The 25580-nt window shown below is 40.9% G+C and overlaps 1 protein-coding gene across 3 annotated transcripts in view; it reads left to right on the forward strand.

Annotated features, from left to right (window-relative positions):
- The window catches only part of LOC136862781 (zinc finger protein ZFP2), an 88774-nt gene that overhangs the window by 14171 nt on the left and 49023 nt on the right, over nt 1–25580 (forward strand). For 2 of the 3 annotated variants that reach the window (XM_067139036.2, XM_067139034.2), the window contains one exon: nt 6066–6227. The gene's annotated coding sequence lies outside the window, so the exon portion shown is untranslated. Of the gene's footprint in view, nt 1–6065; nt 6228–12922; nt 13026–25580 lie in introns of those variants that run through there. The other variant, XM_067139037.2, reaches the window with a different exon arrangement.

Consider the following 25580-nt stretch of genomic DNA (forward strand, 5'->3'; position numbering starts at 1 on the left):
GAGATAGCCTATAAGGTGGAAAACGGACAGGAATCGAATCCGTGACCTCAATTTTGTATTCAATAAGGTCAGTAACACCAAGAGTATCAGAGAACACCTCTGGAAATGACTGACACAGTTTGCGAATACTATCAGCCTGCTCCTCAGGTAGATGTCTAAGGTCTAACAACATCTCATCCTGGGTAGGTGAAATAGAAGAACATGACACAGAATTACACTTTAATAGTGGTATTTTACAACTAGAAGCAAATTTGAATGTGCACGACCTAGACTGGAGATCGAGCACAAGACCAGTGTGAGAAATAAAGTCAGCTCCCAATATAATGGGGCAAGACAGGTGCTTAGCCACAAACAATTTAATTTTCCAAGTAAACTTAAAAATACGAATTTTGACCAGTACGGAACCTAGAATTTCTAATGGAGATGAATTAGCCGAAACATATTGAATAGAAGATGAGACATAGTCAGGAAGTTTACAAACCGATTTCAATTTAGAATACCATTCAGCCGAAATAATCGAACAAACACTGCCTGAATCTAAGAGAGCTGTTATAGGCTCGTTATTTAACTCAATCTTAAGAAAAGGAACAGGTGCGGGGGTATCCGCCGCAATCCTAAGACACTCTTTGGGGCATTCAAAAGATGTATTCGAAGACTTATCGTTCCCTGAATTCTCGACCTTTTTGCCAGGGGCTGAGCCTTGGGAAGCAGAATTAGTTGACTCAGCCGCAGCCACTAGTCACTTTTGATTGTTGTTGGAAGTTACACCAGAAGTTGAGCAGGAGGGGGTGCTATTCGAATTTGGACAATTCTTTGCGATATGTGAGAAAGCCCCACATTTAAAACAGCCTTGTGATGAACCAGCTCCATTATTTGCCCTACTAGTTTTGATCAGAGGACACTTATTGCGCAGATGGTCAGGCGACCCGCAAGCATAACATTTACGGGGGGTGACTGATCGGCGAGGTGGAGGCCGAGTATTACTAATGGAAGGCGGGGGTTCTTTCGCGACACGCAAAGAATCGGCGTATCTAACTCCTTCCGCTGAGACGGCCAATGCTTCAAGTTCCGAGAAAGTTTGCGGGCACGCCGCGAAACACAAATATGACCTATAGGGAGGTGAAATTCCCTCTACAATAGCCTGTACAATCTGATCTTCAGGAAAATGAAGGGCAAACACCCTAGTATAAAACTTAATGTCCTGTATGAAATCAGCCAAGTTTTCATCCAAGCGCTGTACACGATAATAGTACTTCTGAATAAGGGAGGACCTGGCCCTAGCAGGGATGAAGTTAGCTAGCAAATGGGCATGGAAATCCTCAATAGATGATTGCTCGGCAATGGCTCTTACGATTTTATCAGAGAGAATACCAATAGCATACGGATAGATAATTTGCAAGATTTGACATGGAGAAAGAGAAAAAACAAGGGCATGATCCTGGAATTCCACTAGAAATCTTAAAAATGAAATTACGTCACTGGTGGTATTAACGGAAAACTTAGATATACCTCTGAGCAACATTGCCAATGGATGAGGCAAGCTACTAAACCCGGGTGACATAGTAGGTAAAGGTTTCAATGGCAAGGAAGTTAATTCAGAACGGATGTTACTCAGCGATGCACGGCGTTCAGACTCGTTGTCCAGTGGGGCAGGGATAGTTTGAGCAGCAACGGTTATTCTATTAACTTCTCCCTTGGGAGGCGCTTCCTCACTACCTGCATTTACTATGGTGGGTTGATCAGATTTGGGAGGAACTTCCCCAGTTAACAATTGAGTGACCTTACTAGATAATTCGGAAATATTTTCCAGGAGCGTACTAGCTTCCTTCCTCTGAACATCATTCAGTTTTAGAGACAACAGATCGTTAACCCTATTCGAAAAATGATATAGCCTGCCTTGCACACGCTTAATTTGATTAGAAGACGGATCATTTTCATCAAAAAAACTAACTACAGAAGCTAGCCCAGTAATATTCTCCGTGATCGTGGAAAGAGAGTCGTCAATTTCTTTCTCTCCCAAATTGGGGATGGAAATGGGCAAATCAAGGGACTCTCTATGCTTGTTAGTGTCTATTGCAACCGTGCCTCCAGATTGCACATTTCTGATAGTTAATTCATAGATCAACTCCTCCTTGCGCAAATAGTTAAGAAGGAGAACATCGCGAGGGCCGGGCATGATGACAGACCAATTTTGAAAAACTCAAAAATTTCCAGCAACTGGGAAAATAGTTAGAGTTCGGAACAAACAATATTTAGCCGTCAAAAGGGGCTAAATTGAGACCCATTCAACCACGCTCTGCTACCACTTGTTACGGACTTTTCCGTGGTAGGTAGAGGTGAAAGAAGGTGCGGGTGTGAATGGGTTTCAAGCTACGAAATTATAGTGCAATGTAAAATTAATTTAAAATTTAACAAGGTTATATTTTCTTTTCGAAAACAAAGAAATAACAAGCATGGCAGGTACAAAGTAGCAATTCAAAAGGGGTTAGTTACAATATTTACAGAATTTGGGCTTCGCGCCCTGACTTCACAATGCTTGGGCAATCAGCTCAGTTTTACCCCAAACACAAGTTTTAACAGAGGGGGAGAAAACCCCATTCATACCTAGGAGCCCTTGCTCCAAATTACACTGAAAAACCTCCATGAGGCATACAACCCAGAATTTTCAAAAGAGTCACTCGCTCTCAAAATTTAAGCCTCTCCCAGGCCACACCAAACTCCACCTTCAAGTTGTCCTCAACGGACATAAACACAGGGGTAAAATACCCAATCTACTGAGGTCTATTAAAAGAAAAGCAGGTTAATTAAATGACCTCTAAAATAATAATTTGAGAGGAGGCGAACTTGCACTCCTAATACACTTTGATTAAGACCTACTTGGCACTAGGCCGTTAATACAAGGGCTAATCCCATGCTAAAGAGGTGACTTAAGAAAAGAACAATTTGTTTTACATTAACGAAAAATAGGTCGAGAAAATAAGTTCACCTCAAGACAATGTGAGTGGGAGCTCGAGAGGGTTAGTACTCTCTATCCCAACATGTCGTTTTGCAAGAGAATAGATGAAAAGGGAAGTTACATTTTAGGAAAAGGTTACATGGTTGAACGCTTAAAACCCGCCCCGAAAGTTAAACTGCTGAGCTAGCAAAGAAAGAAGTTATTAATCGGCCATTACCTTGTGTTGAACGGCAGGAGAAGAAAGAGGCGCTTCCCGCCCCCTGCTATGTACTTAACACACTGAAAGATGGAACAGAAGTGGCCTAGAGACCCAAAAATCAGCAGTTTAAATACTCTCGCGGAAGTTTCTAGGCGTTAGGGGAAAGAAAACACCCTCCCACAAACTCTTTATTGGATAGGACCCCGCAACAGATTAAAGTTGGGGGAAGATACATCTGATTGGATAGAAATTAATTTAAGAAATTCGGGATTGGTTAGGTTCAACACAAGGGGAAGAAAGGGGTAAATGTTGCCAACTTAAACAATGATAGAAGGAAATTTAACAAAGAACAAACTCTTGAAATTCAATTTTCTCCAAAAAAATAGTTCTTTGACTCCGCACTAGGTTGCACTATTGTAGATCTTCAGTAGTGTCCTCTAGAAGAGAAAGTTCACACTTCTTACTTCAAGCGAAACAAAAACACATCAAAAATGACACAGTTCAAAAACTCAAAATTTTCCACGTGGTGACATCTTCTGAGACGGTAGAAAATTAATACTGTCAATAAAGTTCAGACTTCCTCCAGCAGAGGAGTTTCAACAGGCGCACATTTTAAATTAGCGGAGTGGAGGTGTACCGCCCGGTACACTTTTATTTACATATATTCACAAATTAGTACACACATAACCTTAATCACCGTATCACAATGCAAAAACACTTCACTTGTAGGATATCAACAAAGCTGCCATCCTTAAACAGTTGACAACTGACACCGAATACCACAGAAGTTACATTTTGAAACACAGTTGAAAACAGATGAGTACTGATCAGTTCAACATGGAGACTGCCTGGCTCGACATGTCAGCCACGTGCTACTAAACAATAACTCTCTTCCAATAATTTCCAAATCACAACTCATCGAACAGCTGTAACTCACTTCACCGTCAAGATCATCTCTTTTATATATATGCTGGCCAGTCTTCCAGAAAGATACGTTACCAAAGAAAATGACCTTTTTGAATATTCTAGAGGGCTCAATGCATAGAAATAGTGTACAGAATATTCTCAGTCATTCGTAGTGTCTATACCAATCTGGAAGTTGCAGTGTGTTTCACAATTATGGATTACAATTTATATTTGTACATACAGGTATGAATAAATTATATTAATTTACAGGTATTTACATTAACGGAACTGATATCAATGTCTATGTATAACACATGTTCATGACATAACCTCACACAAAATACGATCATTCGACTACGTAAATGATAATAATTTGAGCTGCATATGTGTATTAGTTACCCCTGGGTGAGAGAATATTGTTTCCAAGTTATAACTGTTTATCTCACTTGCATCAATATCCCCCCTATAATTCGAAACAATTTTCTCACTTTGTCACACTTTCTTGGTCCTCACCATTTAACTGCACACAGACTACTTTGGTCACACAGCCCTCCTGTTAGCATTGTTGAAGTCCACAGTTCGCAGCCCGGCAGTTCCATCGGGGACCACCACCTTCCCATGGTGGATCTGCTGGGTCCGGTCGACGGTGTCTTCGTTCCTTGCGTGGCATTCGAAGTTCCGCTGGCCTCGTTCGTACCTTGGTGTTCTGTCAGGTGGCACCCTCGTTTTTTGGTTCTCGGTTCGGACCCCATTGGTTCTTCATCTTGTAGAGGGTGTCCCACTGGCTGTGTCATTGCCATCGATGCCTCCGTTTCCTGGGACATCGTCTGAGCATCCCCATAGTTCTGCTCCACGCTGAACATCCTCCCTGGACAGTTCCCTGTGCCGTTGAGCTTACTGCGGCTGTCGAACGCCTTGCTCTTGGTGTAATGCCGGTATGGCCCATTCACCGTCGTGTTGTCTGGTTGTTCGGTCTCAGTGTCGAACACCCGCGGTGCTCCATTGGCGCGCTGCGCCCCCTCCTGCAGCTGGACTCGGCAGTCGGCTCCCAGCTGGTGGACACTGCCGCGCCTGCCGAATTCTCCCACAACTTCCTCGCAGGTCAAACATGGCTGCGGGCTGTGTCGTGCTTCCATCTCCTGTCCACGAAGTCCAGTGATCGGGTATTCGGCTCCCTCTTCTGACATCAATCCGGTCTTAAACTGGGCCCCGATTTTCTCCTTGAGTTTTCCGAACTGGGCTCTGATGTCCTCCTCAACTTTTTTCCAACTGGGTGCCGATGTTGTTCTCGAGTTTTCCAAATGGCCTGAATGAAGGAAGTTAACTGTTTAAGCATCACCACGGTCCTCTGGTCATTCTTCATTTTCGAGTCCAATAGCTTCAATAGTCATGTCACGGTCACCAGTTAATGTAGCCACACAGATGCATACGAGATGCTCTCAGTTGGTACAATACTTTTATTTACATATATTCGCAAATTAATACACACACAACCATAATCACCATATCACAAAACAAGAACACTTCACTTGCAGGATACCAACAAAGCCGCCATCTTTAAAAAGTTGACAGTTGACACCGAATACCACAGAGGTTACACTTTGAAACACAGTTGAAAACAGATGACTACTGATTAATTCAACATGGAGACTGCCTGGCTCAGCATGTCAGCCACGTGCTACTAAACAATAACTCTCTTCCCATAACTGCCAAACCACAACTCGTCCAACAACTGTAACTCACTTCTCCGTCAAGATCGTCTCTTTATATATATGCTGGGCAGTCTTCTAGAAAGATACGTTACAAAAAAAAATGACCTTCTTGAATATTCTAGAGTGCTCAATTCATAGAAGTGTACAAAATATTCTCAATCATTCTAGTGTCTATACCATCCTGGAAGTTACAGTGTGTTTCACAATTATGGATTACAATTTATATTTGTACATACAGGTAAAGTAAAAGTAAACTTGTGTCCTCATCCCGAGGTGGTGCACCTCTTTTCAGGTACACCCCCGTTGGAGGTGAGCTGCATGTACCATTTTAACCACATACCAGCCCTCCTGCCATTCTTAAATTTCTGGCAGTACTGGGAATCGAAGCCGGGCCACCGAGGACGACAGCTAATAGTGCTAACCGTTACGCTACGGAGGCGGACTGTACATACAGGTAAGAATAAATTATAATATTAATTTACAGGTATTTACATTAACAGAACTGATATCAATGTCTGTGTGCAACACGTATTCATGACATAACCTCGCACACAGTACGATCATTCGACTACGTAAATAATAATAATTCAGACTTTATCTCTGTATTAGTTACCCATGGGTGAGAGAATATTGTTTTCAGGTTATAACAGTTTATCTCACTTGCGTCATGTTCAGGAACAAAAATCCTGTTTATATTTGATTGACCTTCGTAGATAGGGGTGGTCCGGTGTTCCACATCCCATTCGGTCATCATTTGCTGCCACTTCCGTACGTGAACTGACTCCCATTGTCTGACATAATGCTCCCTGGATAATCGTAGCGGCTGAATACCTTATCCTGTAGAAGACTGGTGATGCATCCCGTCGAGGCTTCTGGTTTCGGAAAGGCTTCAGTCTATCTTGTGAAGAGGTTGGTGATTACTAGGTGTCCTGTTTTACCCCTTGGTGTTCTAGGGTAAGGACCCATCAAGTCCAGGGCTATGACCTCCGTAGGGCGTTGCGGCTGTCTTCCTCGCTGACTGGAATCTGCCTTCCTGTTGATTGCCTTGCTGCAAGCACAGATGTAACACCCTTTCACATCGTCAAGGATGTCTTTCCACATGTTGACCCAGAAGAATCTTCGTCGACTAGACGGATATGTCTCTTCACCTCCTGGATGTCCCGCTTCAGTGCTGTCGTGGAACTTCTCGAGGATGTCTGTCGTGTGCTGTCTCGGGATCACCACTAATGCTGGCATGTCAGAGAGGTGAGATCTGTACATCAAGACTCCTCCGTCATCCTGGAAGTTCTTGTAGCACATCCTGAATTCCCTCGGGACGAGTCTACTCTCGGTGGTCTGTCTCCTAATCCACTGCATCATGGTCCTACAGAGCTTGTCTTGTTCTTGCCATTGCTTGATTACTCCCAGATCAAGTTCCTTCTTGATGATCATAAGAACAGGTTCATTGGGCTTGCTCTGGTGTTTTTGTGGGAACTTCCTCCCGACATTGGTGCTCCTAGCTTCAGCTTCGTTTGCCAGGTGCCTAGAAAATGCCTTGCCATGAAGATGCATTAACTGGGTATCTTCCAGGTCTACGTCGACTTCTACATCCTTGCGAGTCCGGAGGTTTCCATTGTGCCAGGCGAACCTTAGACGTCTGACTTTTCCCAAAAAGACTTCATGAGCTGCATAGTCTAGGAACACCTTGCAGTCTACCAACAAGTCATGACCTAATACGATGTCACGTATTAGGTTCTGAATCACTGCAACGTTAACTACAATAGGCAGATCCATGCATTTAGCAGTTAGGTTAGTGTGTCCTTGGATGGAATAGGTTACTCCAACCACTGCTCCCACTACCCTTCTGAGATGGTGAGACTTCATAGGCGGTAGTAATCTGGCAACAGTCCCATTTACAAATGAGTGGCTTGCTTGGCTGTCGAGTATGGCTGAAAAATTCTCGTTGCCTATCCTCAAGATGATAGCTGGGCAAGGTTGGTCTGTTCTGCTCACAGTCTGATCAATCCCTTTCCTACTTGTCCAGGGCTGCCTGTCTGTTGGGTCTTGAGGTGCATTCCTGTTCCCCGGTCCCATCCCCCCTCAATCAAGAATGGGCTGGACCTAGTTTTCCGACACCAGAGTGGGGCATTTATTCTTCAGGTGTCCCATTCTTCCACACTGGTAACATTTCCTAACCGAGCTGGTCTCTTCCATGGCTTTACTTTTGTGTACTTCCAACTGGGTTATGATTCTCCACAGATAATCAAAGGATCTCGGTTGTGATACCTTCACTAGGGGTCTCATCTTATCGTGGTAGAGTTCTACGATGTATGGTAAGTTCTTTCTCACTTCCTTCAGGATGCAGCCGCTTGAAGAGCTGGTACTTCTGGAGGATGAACGCACTAGCACTCATGCTGGCGGGTTGTGCGTAATTCAGTAGCTTCCCTTTCACAGAGCTCTTCACCCCTTCGGAATTAAACCTAGCAAGGAATTCCCTCTTGAAGTCAGTCCAGTTTAAGTCCCTCAAGTTATGCCGCCAAGTAGCGGCTTGCCCCTTTAACTGTGGTGTGACGTGTTGAATTAAGATATCCTCCGGTAGATTAGTCCTTCCTAGTAGACTGACTCATCCCTTGATGAAGCTAGTCGGGTTTTCTTCCAATCGCCCATGGAATTCCGGAAGGCTCTGTCTAATCACCTTCAGGTCTGTGTGTCCTGTATTGTCGGTTAGGTTTGAGGGGGTTGGAGGTGTGGTGATAGGTCCTGTTCGAGTTAATCTATCTTCTATCACGTGATGGATGCTCTCTCTCATATTCTGCACATCTCCCTTGATGGTTGAAATTCGGTTTTCTAACCTTCCTTCAATGGCAGAAATACAGCTCCCAAAATTTCCCTCGATGGTAGAAATTCTCCCCTCAACTTGTTGTTTGATGCCGGAAACCTTGATTTCTACCTCCTCCTTGAGGTTTGAGATGTCCTCTTCTGGCTGGCTTACCCTGCTATCTATCTGCTCAACCTGTCCCAGTTTTGACCTGTTGTCCGATATCTGCTGTGTGATTTTATTGGTGACGTCACTAATTTGGGATGAAATTTTATCATCTACGGTTGAAATTTGCTATGCTAGGCACTGTTCTACTTTGTAAAGCTGCGTATACACTTGAGATATTTGTGTAGTTAAAACTGTATTCGCTTCAGGAATCTTGTCTTCTACCTCTGAAAGTTGTTCGGAAATCTGTTCTATTAAGATGGAATTGATGTCTGCAATTTTGTCATTTACTTTCGAAATGTTGTTGGAAATCTGTTCTATTAAGGTCTGTTAAGGTGGAATTAACTTGTGAAATATGTTCTGTTAAGGTGGAATTAGCTCGTGAATCAACATCTGAGATTTTGTCATTTACGTTCGAAATTTTCTCTGTTAACCCTTTCCACTCGAATTATTTGTACGTCCTGATTTCTCCCAACTCGCATTTATTTCTGTCAGCATTCTTCATATTTTAAAACCTGGTGTTAAGTACTGGTTGTAACAATAATACAGGAAGAAACTACAAAATTAATGAATGTATGGTATTTACATGACACAAAATCATGTTTTTCACTTTCTTAACGATATGTCTTTAGTGTGTGGAAGCGTTCAAAGCAAATGCTTGGATGGAGCCCTGCTTGCTTATCCAACCAGTCTGCACTAAATTAATCCTGCATTTTTGCCTTACTGTTCATCCCCATGTTGATAATTGTACCAATAAATGCCTTCAGCTCTTCTAATGTCACAGCTTTCCAAGAAAACCAGATAGATCTCTTCAGAAGTGGAGTATTTTGCTGTAATTTATATTTCGGCAAATTTGTTTGTCTCATGGACAATAGAGGTTATCAACTGATCAGTCAAAAATAGCTACCAGTACTCTAGTTCTATTTTAAGTCTATTGCCACAATTTATGAATGCACTGACTAATCTGTAAGGACATTTGGGTAATCCTGCATCACCCGTTCTCCGCGATCTCCAAGTTAGTTTGAAGTCAGCACTGTATCACTGGGACCGGGACGAGTCAAAATACTATCGCCGCCTCCATGATTTCTTGCAACGCTGATATCAAAATTGCCATTTGAATCACTAATAGATATATCTCTTTCATTGCCAGATTCAAAATTTTCATCTTTTTCATGGTCACTATAAAAACAATCAGCCGAAATAGACGCAAGAAACTCAGCTTCGGTCAGACTGTGTGCTGCCATGTTGCTTCACGCGACTGCTTTCCATTGTCAAGGAAACGGAGCAATTTTGCCAAGCAAAGAGTAACTAAAACACACCTATTTGGTTTCTTTCAGTTTCCGGAAGGGACCAGCACTTACGAAACGAAGTACAAAAGACCTGGCATTCCAGGTAACCAAGCAACGAGCGGCGAAACATTGTGTCGACTCAGGGTCGACACACGAGCTATAACGCTGAGTGACGGCTGTCGACCTCAGGTCGACACACGAGCAGAAAGGGTTAAGGTGGAATTGAGTGTATCATGCTCATTACAAGATATTAGAGTCATTCCGTATTGATGGTTTTCACTTTAGAAAGGTAAAAATTAAGTGTATTCTCTTAATTCAATACATCATATAATTCCACCATTAGATGGGGTGTGATATAATTTATATAATACAAGCTCTCGCTCCCCTCCTAGACATTCGATATGATGATGTTTCTACAAAGACAGACTTTCGGCCTGAATTTTCAACACAGTGATTTCATCCTGTTTTGAATTGTTATAAAACCAATATTTTGTAAACTAAGAGGTCCGCAACCTCGCTATGTGTACTTATTGTTCATTTCCATCCGTATCATTTGTTTTTATTCCTTTTCGTCTTAAGTTAACACAGATTTAAGTTTCAATTATGTTTTGTATTAACCCGTTTTCACTGAATTTTATCGCAGCGAGTTGTTTTTTGCTCCACATGATGATGTAAATATTGTACGAGGGCGTTTTTTTTTCAACCTGCGGAGGGTCATAAATGAAAGACAAGTGTACGTATCCAAATTAATTTATTACCAAATGTTAGGTACAAATGTGGTTAGTTTTCAACATAATCACCATGAAGGTTGAGGCATTTGTCATACCTGTGGACAAGCTGTTCGATCCCCCTGCACAGTACGTTGCCGCCAGTGAGTTCAGATAGGCCCGAACGTTGGTTTGAAGATCTTCATCCTTCTGGAACCTCTGCCCTCCCAGCCACTTTTTCAGTCCCGGGAAGAGGTGGAAGTCACTCGGCGCTAAATCGGGACTGTACGGTGGGTGGTCAAAAACGTCCCACCGAAATTCCTCCTGCAGAAGTTGTTGGGTGACACGAGCACTGTGAGGGCATGCGTTGTCATGAATGAAGAGGATTCCAGACGTCAGCATGCCTCGTCATTTGTTCTGTATGGCCTTCCGCAGTCGTCGTAAAGTCTGCCAATAAACAGCTGCATTGATCGTAGACCCCGTTTCATGAACTCAACAAGCAACACACCTTTTTGGTCCCAAAAGACTGTAACCATCATCTTCCTTTCGTTGAATGTATGCTTAAACTTCTTCGGTTTGTTTGGTGAGTGTGTGTGCATCCATTGACGTGATTGTTGTTTTGTTTTGGTGGTGACGTACGAAACCCAAGTCTCATCGCCAGTCACAATTTTCTTCAACAAATCGCCACCTTCAGCCTCATAACATTTAAGAAACGTCAACGCTGCTGCCATCCGGCGACTTTTGTGGTCATCAGACAACATCTTCGGAACCCATTGGGCGCACAATTTCATGTAGCGCAGGTGTTCTGTTAGGATCTTGTAAACAGATGACCTTGAAACTGCAGGAAATTTCTCACACAACTCACTTACGGTAATCCTTCGGTTCTTGCGAACCTCTTGGTCAATTTCGTGAACAATGTCATCTGTAGCGACAGACTTACGTCCTTGCCCCCCTTCATCGTGAACATCGGTCCGGCCTTCTTTGAACTTCCTGCACCATTCACGCACAACACCATCACTCATAACATTTGGACCGTATACTCGACTAATTCGTCGATGAATGTCAGCTGCACTATTCCCTTCTGCTTGGAGGAAACGTATCACACTATGCACCTCACATTTGGCGGGAGCGTCAATAGTAGCGGCCATGTTTCCGTGCCAATACCTCGGCTCACACTGGTGTGAGGAAGTTGGCTGTGACCGCGGGTAGAGGGGAGGACTTGTGCAGTCACCTTCCATGCGCAAACAGTTCCCACAGCTTGTGTGGTTCTTTACCTGCACGATCGGAGGTTGAAAAAAAAAACGCCTTTGTATATTGTGCTATTTTTTTCCCGTCATGTCTCTCTTTTGTTTTGTTTTTCATTTGCTCCTTCATTATGTTTTCTTGCCATATTTAGTTTGTATTATATAAATTATTTCAATCCCCCCCGCTTTTCTTTTTTCACTCAAGATGGCTCAAACGAGCTGAAATGTTTGAATTTGATTACTCCATCTAATGATGGAATTATATGATGTATTGAATTATGAGGATACACTTAATTTTTACCTTTGTAAATTGTATCATGCTCGTTAAGTTGGAACACATTTTGGTTATATTTACCTCATCTTCAGATGACGAGTCCGGTTTTTCATCCACCTCGATAAAATACCTTTAAGGACCTTCACCGTTTTTAATGAGGTTCTCTTGTAGCCGTGTCTTCAGTGATTTCTTATTGCTGTTCATCTGAAGATTTCGTTTTGTAAGATCGTCTTGAAGTTGTTGTACAGATATATTTTCCAGTATCACTTGCATTTTGTCTTGATTTCCTCTACACTCTCATTCACTACTGAAAATTATTCTCACATTCTATCACGGTTGCCAGTTATCGTATTCACAAAGACGCACTCATGGGATGCTGTCAATTGTGAACACTATTTTATTTACAAATTGTACACACATTATATACACCCATTAATGAACCGCCATTTTGGTCAAACATTTGACTGCTACATTAGCATGTCAGCGGATTACCAACGCAATAAAATCACAACGTGAGTTCACACACGAGTTTGACTAGCAGCTTTTTACTAGCAACTCTCACTAACAACTCTACTCGGCTTTCCATGTACATTGCCTGGCCAGGCTGCTAGAAAAGTATGGACCAATATGTTTTTCTCTAATCTTCTCGAGTCTCCAATAACCTGTGTACAAATGGATCGAACATTCTGTAAAGCTCTAGTGAGAAAGATGCATTGTTCTGGACTATTACCCTGTGTTGCACAACATTACATTGGATTTATACATCATATTTACAGGTAAGGATAAATTATATACTATTAATTACGTGTTCTTACATTAAATAAAGTCATATTAATGTACATATAGCAGATGTGTCGTGGCATAACCTCACATGTTTTGTTACACAAGACAGGTCATACAACACACAATTAATGATACAACCACGTATACCAAATAAAGTCCACACATAACTATGTAAATAATAATACTAATAGATGTAAACCACTTCATAGCCACACCTCATAAGTAATAATAATAATAATAATAATAATAATAATAATAATAATAATAATAATAATAATAATAATAATAATGATAATGACACCTACTAATCGAGCTCAATATTTCCAGTATTTACCCATGAGTTTAGAGAATTGTTTCCAAGTTATACTACTCCATTACACATACATCTACTTTCGTCACATGTTGCGACCAGTTTAATATTTCGTTTATAACCACACCAAGATTCATAACTGTTTCACAATATGGAATAATGTTATTGTTTAGTGGTACAGGAGGAATTTGTTATTGTTTTAAGACGTGTAAGTTTTTTGATGTGCCGATGATTATTGCTGCGTTTTAAGAGGATTCATTTTGAGATTGTTATTCAATGAAAAATTACTTATAAGACTTCAGTCTGCGTTAACTTATCATACAGCACTCTGAATTTTATAATTTCTTAAGTGGTAGTAGATAACACTTCAATCTACGTTAACTTGTCATACAGCACTCTGAATTTTATCAGTTCTTAAGTTGTAGTAGATCTGCAGATCATCAGCATAAAGATGATTTAGTGTATAATCAATATGGCAACATCATGTATGTAAATTGCAAACAGCAATGGTCCAATTACAGACCCTTGGGGGACGCCAAGGGGTTTGTTAAGCCACTCAGATCTGTTATTATTTACTGTGACACACTAACGGCGATTTTTGATATATGAACTGAAAAAGCTTATTGCCGTCTTGCTGAAATTTAATGAATCCAATTTCGAAAGTAGCAGTTGAGGAACCACAGTTTCAAAAGCACTAGAAAAATTGAGCAGAAACAGTACAGTCACTTGTCGAGTGTCCATTGCATGTCGGATATCATCAGTTAGTTTCAGTAAGGCTTTGTGCTGTGTCCTTTCTTGAAACCATCTTGGTAAGGGTTAAGCAGTGAGTAGTTAGTCAAGTAAACAAGGACTTGTTCGTATACCAAGCGTTCTAGTACTTTGGAAAGGGGTGGGAGAATGGATATAGGGCGATAATCTGCTGGTAAACTGGGAGAATACTTCTTAGGAATGGGAATAACGATACCATACTTCCACAGAGTTGGGAATAATCCCTGTACGAGGCAATGATTAAATATGTGCGTCAGAATAGGTAATATTGCACCAATATTTTTTGTGAAAGATAAAGGTATGCCATCATTACCCGGGCATCTGGCTGTAGGGAGTAAATTACATGCTTCACATCATTCACACTAACTTTTTTGATTGTAAATTTTACTTGATTTACTTGGAAATGAGTATTTATGGTGTTAATATCATCAGAGCAGTTAGGTCATCATCTGGATGATGATTATTATTATTAGTAATATCATTATTAGCATATGCTGCTTTCGTAAAATGAGAATTTAGATCATCAAGCGGTATACTGGGTGTCTGCTAGGTCAGGGTGCGAAATATACCCATGTGATGCAAATGTTTCCATGTTAGTGCTAAACTTCCCCTGTTTGTTATCTCTTGAATATGTTTATACTTGCTGTTACAAATTAATTGTTTAACTTTATTTTGAAGAGTATGGTAATTTTTGAAATCACTAGTGCTTCCACTTCGCCTAAATAGCATGTATCACGATTTGCCATGACCGACTTAATTTCATTTGTTAGCTAAGGAGACGAAAGGTGAGAAACATGAATTTGCTTCTTCGGAGCTTATTTGTCATACAGTCCTAGTATTAATGAGTTCAGTCCGTCAACCTTATCATCAATGTCGTTAGTCAGTAGAAAGTCATTACACGGCAGTTGATATGCTTCATTTCATTTCGTATTACTTCAGTGTCTACTGGAAGTTACATTAGAAACATATATGTTAATTCTTCCCTAATTTTAGGTTTGTTCCAACAAGCAGTTTGTGGACAGTTTTGTATCGATTCATGGACTGATGTAAGCGCATCCGCGAGCTATGTACTCGTTGGGAACCATCGCTAAACAGCAGTCTGTTGAAACGGTTCGTGGACGGTCAAGAAAAACTACAGTACGCATGCGTTCACGATTACGCGGGAAGTTCCTGTTTGAGGATAAACAAACAGCTGTTCTTGTTCATCTATGCTAAACAACTTGTTAGGCCTAGTCAATGGAAGGTAATTGCAATAAATGACTCAGCTAATAAAATTAGACTAATGGACCTGTTTCTAAAATAATAATTAATTTATTCCAGAATTACGTGAATTTATAATTATAAATTATTAAATTTATAATTTATAATTCTACTACGAGTACTGGCAGCGTAAAAACCGATTATGTAGACGGTTCTCTTCAGAGGATAGCCACTGTCACCTAAAAGAAAATAATGACCACAGTTTTTTCTTCTAAATTATTGCCAAGAGATGAACTTCTAAATACTCTACTAGTCCGGCCCCGCGGTGTAGGGGGAAATGCGTCCGCCTGTCACCCGACCGCCCCGGGTTCGATTCCCAGCCGAGGTAGGGTTTTTTAAATGTAATGATTAATACCCTGGTCTGGGGACAGGGTGTTTGTGACGTCCTTAATCTTCCTTTCCTCACACACAACATTCCAATTACACGCAGGTTCATACAATATGGTGCCAGTAGGGACAAAAGATCCACATGGGTCGACACCCCGAACAAAAAATTTTTTCGCCTGTGGTCACAAACAGCTTGCATCATACGCATTTATTGATAATAACAGTGGTTTACTATGGAGACATATGTTGATACATAAAATATACCTGTATGGAATAGTGTCTTCTATTTATGTAAGAGGCTTATCAATTTCAATATAATATAATATAATACCGAGCTCGATAGCTGCAGTCGCTTAAGTGTGGCCAGTATCCAGTAATCGGGAGATAGTGGGTTCGAGCCCCACTGTCGGCAGCCCTGAAGATGGTTTTCCGTGGTTTCCCATTTTCACACCAGGCAAATGCCGGGGCTGTACCTTAATTAAGGCCACGGCCGTTTCCTTCCACTTCCTAGGCCTTTCCTATCCCATCGTCGCCATAAGACCTATCTGTGTCGGTGCGACGTAAAGCAAATAGCAAAAAAAAAAAAAATTCAATATAATAATGGCATATGGCCTCCGGAGAGGCCTGTTGCAGGTTTTTTTCTCATAGACAGCCTATAAGGCAGCCTGCATGTCTGTGAAGATGAGGGCCCTACCTAGGATGATTTCTAATGCTGAATACGTCACACACACCCAGCCCCCGAGCCATTGGAATTAACCAATTAAGATTAAAATCCTCGACCCGGCCGGGAATCGAACCTGGGACCCTCTGGACCAAAGGCTAGCACGCTAACCATTTAGCCATGGAGCCGGACAATTTCAATATGACAGCCACGTATGGCACCAATGTCACCTGGAAATTCACTTTCCCTGAAATGTTGCTCAATATTTACTTTCTCATCTTCTGTAGACCAAGTGATCACTTGTGGAGATAAGTTGCTAATGGAGGCAGTCAATCGTTTGACAATTCTATGTAGAGAGCTCAAATAAATGTCAAACCGATCTGCAACATTCCAGAAACTTGCAGTCTGATGCCCAATAAACCACAGGAAAATTTGAACCTATATTGGAAAAGCAACACTTAAACGATTGTTAAAATTATTATTACTGTCGTCTGCCTCTGTGGTGTAGTGGTTAGTGTGATTAGCTGCCACCCCTGGAGGCTCGGGTTTGATTCCCGGGTCTGCCATGAAATTTGAAAAGTTGTACGAGGGCTGGAACGGGGTCCACTCAGCCTCGGGAGGTCAACTGAGTAGAGGTGGGTTCGATTCCCACCTCAGCCATCCTGGAAGTGGTTTTCCGTGGTTTCCCACTTCTCCTCCAGGCAAAAGCCGGGATGGTACCTAACTTAAGGCCACGGCCGCTTTCTTCCCTCTTCCTTTTCTATCCCTTCCAATCTTCCCATCCCCCACCAAGGCCCCTATTCAGCATAGTAGGTGTGGCCGCCTGGTCGAGGTACTGGTCATTCTCCCCAGTTTTATCCCCTGACCCAATGTCTCGACGCTCCAGGACACTGCCCTTGAGTAGAGGTGGGATACCTCGCTGAGTCCGAGGGAAAAACCAACCCTGGAGGGTAAATGAATTAAGAAAGAAAGAAAGAATTATTACTGTCATTATTATTATTATTTTTATTATTATTATTATTATTATTATTATTATTATTATTATTATTATTATTATTATTATTGCAGCTGCAGACCAACCTGACTCAGTGCAGTACTGGTCAATTCCTTCATACCTTGCAATATTTTCCCTTATCTCCCTACTGACGCGTAAATGCTCCTTGAACCTTTCATTGTTATAGCGAGGCACTGTTTCTTCTATAGAGAATTTTGGGTACTAAATTATGAGTTACTCGTACATGTAGTGAAAATAAATATCATTTAAACATGATTGCAAACAAGTAAAAAATTTATAATAACTTGCCTAAATAATCTTCATTTTTCGCTTTTGGGATATTGTAATATATCCCTAGATCATCTTCACTGGAGTCCGAGTTCATAAGGTCATCATCAGAATTTATTTATTTTATTTATTGGTTATAGAGGCGCTGGCCTTCTAACCCCAACTTGGCAGGTTCGATCCTGGCTCAGTCCGGTGGTATTTGAAGGTGCTCAAATACGACAGCCTCGTGTCGGTAGATTTACTGGCACGTAAAAGAACTCCTGCGGGACTAAATTCCGTCACCTCGGCGTCTCCGAAGACCTTAAAAAGTAGTTAGTGGGACGTAAAACAAATAACATTATTATTATTATAATTATTATTATTATTGGTTATAGAATGTCCCAGTGAGCTAGTGGCTCAAGGAATTGCCTTCAGAATCGTCATGCATCATTCTTGTTTTTATCTCGTGCCTCTTACTTTATTAATGTGCAGTCAAATATGACTTTTTAACTGTATAACTTTTACTTTTACTGTATAATTGTATACTCGCGCCAGATGATACCAATCAGCTGTTCACGCTTCACCAAGTGACAGCTATGGACCACAATGCACAGCCCACAATAATTTTGGTGTACTGCGCATGTCACTGACGAACAGTTCTTGTTCTGGAGCACGAACTGCTTTGCCAGTCCGCAAACTGGTTCATAAACAACCCATAGTCTGTTGGAACAACCGACTCTGAGTCCGCGCTTGAGTTTGAAGTTTGTTGGAATGCTCCTTCCTTACTGCGCATGCGTCAGCCAGTTTGCAAACTGTTCCCGTTCTTGTTGGAACAAAAGTTTTACTATCGTCAGTTTTTTTATTTATTACTTTATGAAAAGGAAATTCATACCCTGACAATTTCTTCTGTATGACAGTTCCCTGGCATCAACAGGTTTGAGTATAAGGGCGTACGATTCAAACCTCTTGTAATAAACATATCTGAAAAATTTTCTTTGGACTGTCTCCATTACATTGACATACTTCACGGTGTACAGGTTCCAGATAATCGAGACATATTCTAGTCTTGATCTTATGTGAGCATTATACACTATTATGAAGGTCCTATAAGAAAAAGTGGAGAAATTCTTGACAAACAAACATATATTTGTGAGCCTTGCTGACAGTGCTTTCTACACGAGTTGTAATATTTCTATCATTGGTTAATGTAACTCCTAGATCACATACTTCACTAAATATACATAGTGATTTGCCCTAAATTTTGTATTGATAGTTGATGCTAGATTTTTGTCTAGTGAATCTAATTGTTTTTCATTTATTAATATTGAAAGGTGAGTTATTGTCTTTGGTCCACTTATTTAGTTCTTTCAAGTCCATTTGAAGTTGACATGTGTATTTGATGTGTATTGGTCGCTACCAAGGGATGCAAACAGTTCCAGAAATTTTCATGAAGTGGTGTATACAATATATCCTGGATGTGGTGCTGGTAAGACCGGGTGAGCTCTGTAGAGAAACCAAAGTAATAGATGGTATTATTGATCATGAAGCTGTTTTTGTCGTAGTTAAAAATAAATGTGATAGAAAGGAAGGTATTAAAATTAGGACTATTAGGCAGTATCATATGGCTGATAAAACAGGTATGAGGGACTTTAAAAAAATTAACTATGATCGGTGGAAAACGGTAAGTAAAAATGTAAACAGACTGTGGGATGAGTTTAAAGCAGTTGTTGAGGAATGTGAAAACAAGAATGTATCTTTAAAGGTGGTAAGGATTGATAAAGACCTACTATATTATAACAGAGAAGTAAAGAGACTTAAGAACGAGGTGCAGGTTGCAAAGAAATAGAGTTAGAAATGGCTGTGGAAGTGAGGAGAGGAAATTGAATCTAGCAAAGAAGTCAGCTAAGGATAACATGATGGGAAGTATAATTGGCAGTCATACAAATTTTAGTGAAAAGTGGAAAGGTATGTATCGGTACTTAAAGGTTCCAAGAAGGACATACCATGAATCATTAATGAACAAGCGGAATGTGTATGTGAGGATCTTCAAAATGCAGAAGTATTCTGTCAGCACTATGTAAGGATTGTTGGTTACAAGGATAATGTCCAGATAGAGGAGTGACTAACACTAAAGAAGTAAAATTTACCTATGATAACAATGACATTTACAGTAAGATACAAGATGCAAATAACCTCAGCCTTTGTGAGTGAGGTTAACTTCCAAAAGTAACCTGGGAAACCTGACCCCTACGGAGCGCGTCTCCAGGTGGCAGATAGGGGGCCCCGACAGTACGTAGGGCTGGTTGAAATACCCAGTAAAACCCACGGACCAACAGGTAGCCCAATTCCTGGGGGCTTTAACCATTTGACGTACTTTGACTGATCTCTCTGTCCTGGTTTTCGACTGCACTCCGGCACAAAGACGGATCTCTCTGTCTGCACGTAGTGTTTATTTCCGGACCCACTCCAAGACGGTTTCCTTTCTGAAAGGATTTGATATTAGTAAGGTAACTTCTTGACAAATGGAAGCAATGTTTTATTCCATTGATGTATTCGATAAATACTTCTGTGCAGTTATTCTGTGGAAAGAATAACCTATGTCTTAGCAACCTCATTGTAAGCGAAATCATGGCTGGCTCCAAGTTGAGTGACGAAGCAAATATAAGGGAATTTTTAGAAGAGTGTGACATCGATATAGATATAAGCGACGAAGAATTTAGTGGAAATGAAAGTAGTGAAAGTAGTTCATGTGATAGTGACATGAGCGCTGGTAGTGGTGAACAGAGCGCTGTTTTGCCGTCAAATATGTCACTGAATTTTAGGTCTATAACTGATGCCACACCAACGGCTTCTAATCATATTTTACACGATAGGGAATGGAACTGGGAGCATGTAAGTAATACTCCAGATTATCATTCATGCATCGCAACTGGTGAAATAAATAGTGTTATTCAAAGGCATGTAGGACAGTGCCTGAACAAACTGTAATTTGTGAACGAATTTCTAACAGCAGACTTTTGGGAACATCTAACCAATGAGACAAATGCTTATGGAAGTAAATGTCTTGTAACAGCTGCCGAGGATGTAAATAGGGTAATGTCATATGAAAAGGAACACTGGGTTTCTGGATCTGCGGATGAAATGAAATGAAGGCCAGATTACCTTGAAGTGGTAAAGTATGATGGAAAAAGGAAGTTCAGACCCAATCTTGTTGTTGACTACAACTGTGGAATGGGTGGTGTTGATTCCCATGACCAGAGACTCGCATCATTCCCCTTGGTGAGAAAGTATCTAAAAGGATACTAAAAAATATACTTCTACATGCTCGACATGACACTTCTGAATTCCAGCATCATTCATCGCCTCCTCAACCTTGACAAGAAGCTTTGCCAGCTTCTGGATCAATTTGGCTGAACAGCTGTTCGCAAGTGTGACCTTGCCTGACTATCCAAAATGACGCCCAAGCCCTGGGGATAAACCACTGAGACTTCAGGGGAGGTACTGGGGACACTTTCCAACCAAAATACCCCCAACAACGAAGAAGGTTATACCATCATGGAGACGCAAAGTCTGTGTGATACGGGGTCTGAGGAAGGAATCTTCATTTGAATGCCACTGGTGCAAGGTGGCGCTGCACGTATATGACTGCTTTATGATCTACCATACAGATAAAGACTTCACAAAGTGCATCTGACAGTAGTTTGGATATTTCCTCCCATTAAGTTGCTGTAAAGCATGCATTTCAGTGTCGGTGATAATGTCATGTGAAGTAATGAAAATAAATGGTACACCAAGTTAAATGGTATGTGAATGGGTTAAGGTACTGGGACACCCTCTCCCCAGGGATCATAAATATGGAGGGCTCTTGCCCTGGGTTATGGGTGAAGTCCTCAACAGTATCTACGGCGGAAAAGATGAATTTCGGTACGGTAGAGATCACGGAAGGGGAAAACCCATAGCGTCTCTACTCCAGAGCAGTGGTTATGAAAGGTGTCTGTCCCATGTCAGGGGTGGCCTAATTTTGAACGTGGCAGTGGGTATAAAATGCCTTTGGGTGTGGCGAGCCCATCGTAACAATAGCCTATATGGATAAAACAGATATGGTGCCTTGGAAAAGTTAGGGCGTCCCCTGCTAAAAGCGACGCGCAGCGCTTTGGGTGCTGGGGAACTGTGAGAAATGGGTAACCAGCACCAAACTACATCACGATTGTGACAGTAAACATTGTAACACTGACGCGAAAGACAGAACTTCATGAAAGGAAAAGATATAGCCATACACAAGAAGCTCGTTTATCCGAATTAAGTAGGACCAGAACTGATCTGGATTATCGAAAATCCGGATAATCCAGGAAAACTAAAAAACAAATACAGTACATGTTATATTAAGATAAGTAGTACAGTAATACCTTTTTCAGTTGTACAGAAAAATATAAGAACACTTTTCTTACATTTACGACTTTGTCTTATGCACTAAAATAATGTGTGAGCCTTTTCTGTTTTACATTTGTGTAGTGTTTGCGCGCAGCATGATCACATGTTTTACTAACATCAGTTCTGCTGGTGTGGTTTTAGTCTGGGATTCTAAATAGGCCATCAGTTTGTCCAGCTGCATTGTCGCATCTTTATGAGTTGTTTCTTCTGATAGAGCGCCGGTTTCATTTTCAAATTCACCATCACTCTCGTCATTATCTGCTGAGGAACAAGAGGCAATAATTCCTTCATCTGTTATTATGCCGTAGCCTGAATTACAGTCATTTTTCAACCAGTCATTTACATCATTCACATCTACATCCGAGCATCTGGGAATGCGTGCAAATAGGTGAAGGAACTCAGAAGTGTCCACGGTTTCCCATTCTCAATTCCAGGCGAATGCTGGGACAATACCTTTGATAGACCGTGGCCGACTTACTTCCGATTCCTGTCCTTAACTATCCTTGGCAAAAAAGACATTCAAGAAGAATCTACGCCATAAAAAAATACTGTACAAGTGATAAACAAGGTTCTTGTGTACTTGGACTGTGCGAGACCAAGAAGATAGGTACGGGAGAGATTCCTCTGAATGAAGGATACAGGTTGTATTACAGTGGAGGACCTGAAGCAAAAAATGGAGTGGCCATCATACTTAGAAAAAGAAATCCAAGAATATGTGGAATCTACAAAATGCATCAGCGATACGATGATGGTGATGAGACTTCAGTTTGAAAATGGCATGAAAGATCTATTTCAATTGTATGCCCACAAACGGGTTGCATAGATGAATATGTAGAAAACTTACCCTCATTAAGAAGAGAGAAAATAATTAAAGTATGGAAGTTGAAGGAGAAAAGCATGCAAGAAGAATTTCAAAGGGAAATGATTCCCTTGGTACCCAGGACGGAGATGGGGAATGTTGAAGATGAATGGAAAAGATTTAAGAAACACTGGTTGGATGTGCAGAAAAAGGTATGTGGTAGAACATCAGGAAATGTGAAAGACAAAGAGACACACTGGTAGGGTGAAGATGAAAGTGAAGGAAAAATAAATGGCATGAAAAGCATGGAAAACATCTAAGACTGAAGAAAGTAGAAGAAAATATGTGCAGGCAAAGAAGTTGGCCAAGAAAGTAGTGGAGGAAGGAAAGAGTAAAAGCTGGGCCTTATTCACACAGAAATTGAGAGATGATATGCAGGGCAGCAAGAAATTATTGTATGGTATCTTAAGAAAAAAAAAAAGAGAGATCATGTAAACACCAGATTTGTGAAGGATGAAGGCAGCATAATATTAACAAAGCCAGAAGAAATAACAAATAGATGGAGAGAGTATTTTCAGAAGTTGCTGAGCAGGAGAACTAATGACAGTCATTCAATGGACCACCAGGAAAGGCAGTTAGTTGATGAAGAAATGGATAAAGAAATTACAATAAATGAAACTGAAATGGCAGTAAGAAAGATGAAGAGTGGAAAAACTGCTGGAATACATGAAATTTCAGTGGAGATGATAAAGGCAGCTGGAGCTGTAGGTCTACAGTGGGCATATAGAGTTCTTAGGATTGTCTGGGAAAATAAGGAGGTCCCTGAGGATTGGCAAAAAGGAATAAGCATCCCAATTTTCAAGAAAGGCGATATAAAAGTATTGAAGAACTACTGGGGAGTTACTCTGATACCCCATGTTGCTAAGATAATGGAGAAGATACTGGAAAGCAGGATAAGGATAAGGGTTGAAAATCAGATACAGGAAAATTAGTTTGCTTTCAGAAGTGGAAGGTCAACAATAGAGCCCATTTTCATTATGAGACAACTAATGGAAAAACAATGGGAGTATGGGAATGATATGGTGATGACATTCATTGACATTGAAAAGGCATATGACAATGTCCCCAGGACTAAAGTTAGGGACAGTCTGGTGCAAAAAGGAATTGGACAGGGATTAATAAAAATGATCATGGCATTGTACAAGGAATGTTGTAGTTGCGTGCAAACACAAGTTTTCAGGACAGGTTGTTTCAAAATCACTAGAGGGCTGAGGCAGGGAAGTGTTCTATTGCCAGTCCTGTTTACAATAGTAATGGATGACATCATGAGAACAGCAAAAGCAGCATATGGAGGAAGAGAAATGAACATGTTGTTATTTTCAGATGATATTGTGATTTGGGGAGAAGAGGACATGGATGTTCAAGAACAGTTGGATATGGTGAATGGGATGATCGAAGAATGTGAATTGAAAATAATTGTACAAAAGAGTAAAACTCTTGTTATGACTAGAGGGGAGAAAGAAGGGAAAGGACAGATTAGACTTGCAGACAAGCCCCTGGAAGTAGTGGAGACGTTCAAATATGTGGGGAGTGAATTAATGGAGAATGCTTGACTGGATTCCTAAATTAGTAGAAGGATTCAAGCTGGAAGCAATTTCTATCATAGTGTAAGGAACATGTTATGGGACAAAGATATGTCAATGGAAGCAAAGGAAACTATGTAGAGGGTGTATTACGTACCTGTAACAACTTATGGAGCACAAACTTGGACAATGACAAAGAAGGATGAGAGTCGAATACAGGCAGCTGAAATGAAGTTCTTGAGGAGTATGATACAGAAGAGTAGAAGAGACAAAATAAGGAATGAGAAAATCTGGGGAAAATTGGAGTGGAAAAAAATTAATGGTAGAATAGAGAAGAGCTGATTAAGATTGTTTGGGCTCATAAAGCAAATGAGTGATGAAAGAGTGCCAAAAAAAGGTGATGGAAATGCAAATGCAAGGAAGGAGAGGCCGCAGACGACCACGATTGAGATGGAAGGACGCAATCCAACGTTAGTATTAGAGAAAGAAACCTGGACTGGGACATGAGTTGGAGGAGGAGTGGTGGAAAGACCGAAGAAAGTGGAGAGGAACACATATTTGCCCCTACCCAGTTACAACTGGATAATGGGAAGTAATGATGATGATGACAAAAGTTGAAAACTAGAAAAGCAGCTGGAATTAATAAGGTTTCAGGGGATATACTAAAGACAATGGGTTAGGATATAGTACCATATCTTATTTGATTATTATTATTTGCATGAAGGAGCTATACCAAATGAATGGAGAGTTGCTATAGTAGCCCCTGTGTATAAAGGAAAGGGTAAATACATGTTTGCAAAATTAATAACTGGTTCGATAGAAGGCAGTTCAGGTTTAGGAAAGGTTATTCCTCTGAAGCTCAGCTTGTAGGATTCGAAAAAGATATAGCAGATATCCTGGATTCAGGAGGTCAGTTGGACTGTGTTACGATTGACCTGTCTAAAGCATTTGATAGGGTAGATCATGGGAGACTACTGGCAAAAATGAGTGCAATTGGATTTGACAAAAGAGTAACTGAATGGGTGGCTCTGTTTCTAGAAAATAGAACTCAGAGAATTAGTGTAGGCGAGGCTTTATCTGACCCTGTAATAATTAAGAGGGGAATTCCTCAAGGCAGTATTATCGGACCTTTATGTTTTCTTATATAT

This window comes from Anabrus simplex, chromosome 2, assembly GCF_040414725.1.
Source record: "Anabrus simplex isolate iqAnaSimp1 chromosome 2, ASM4041472v1, whole genome shotgun sequence".
In the NCBI taxonomy this organism is placed as follows: domain Eukaryota; kingdom Metazoa; phylum Arthropoda; class Insecta; order Orthoptera; family Tettigoniidae; genus Anabrus; species Anabrus simplex.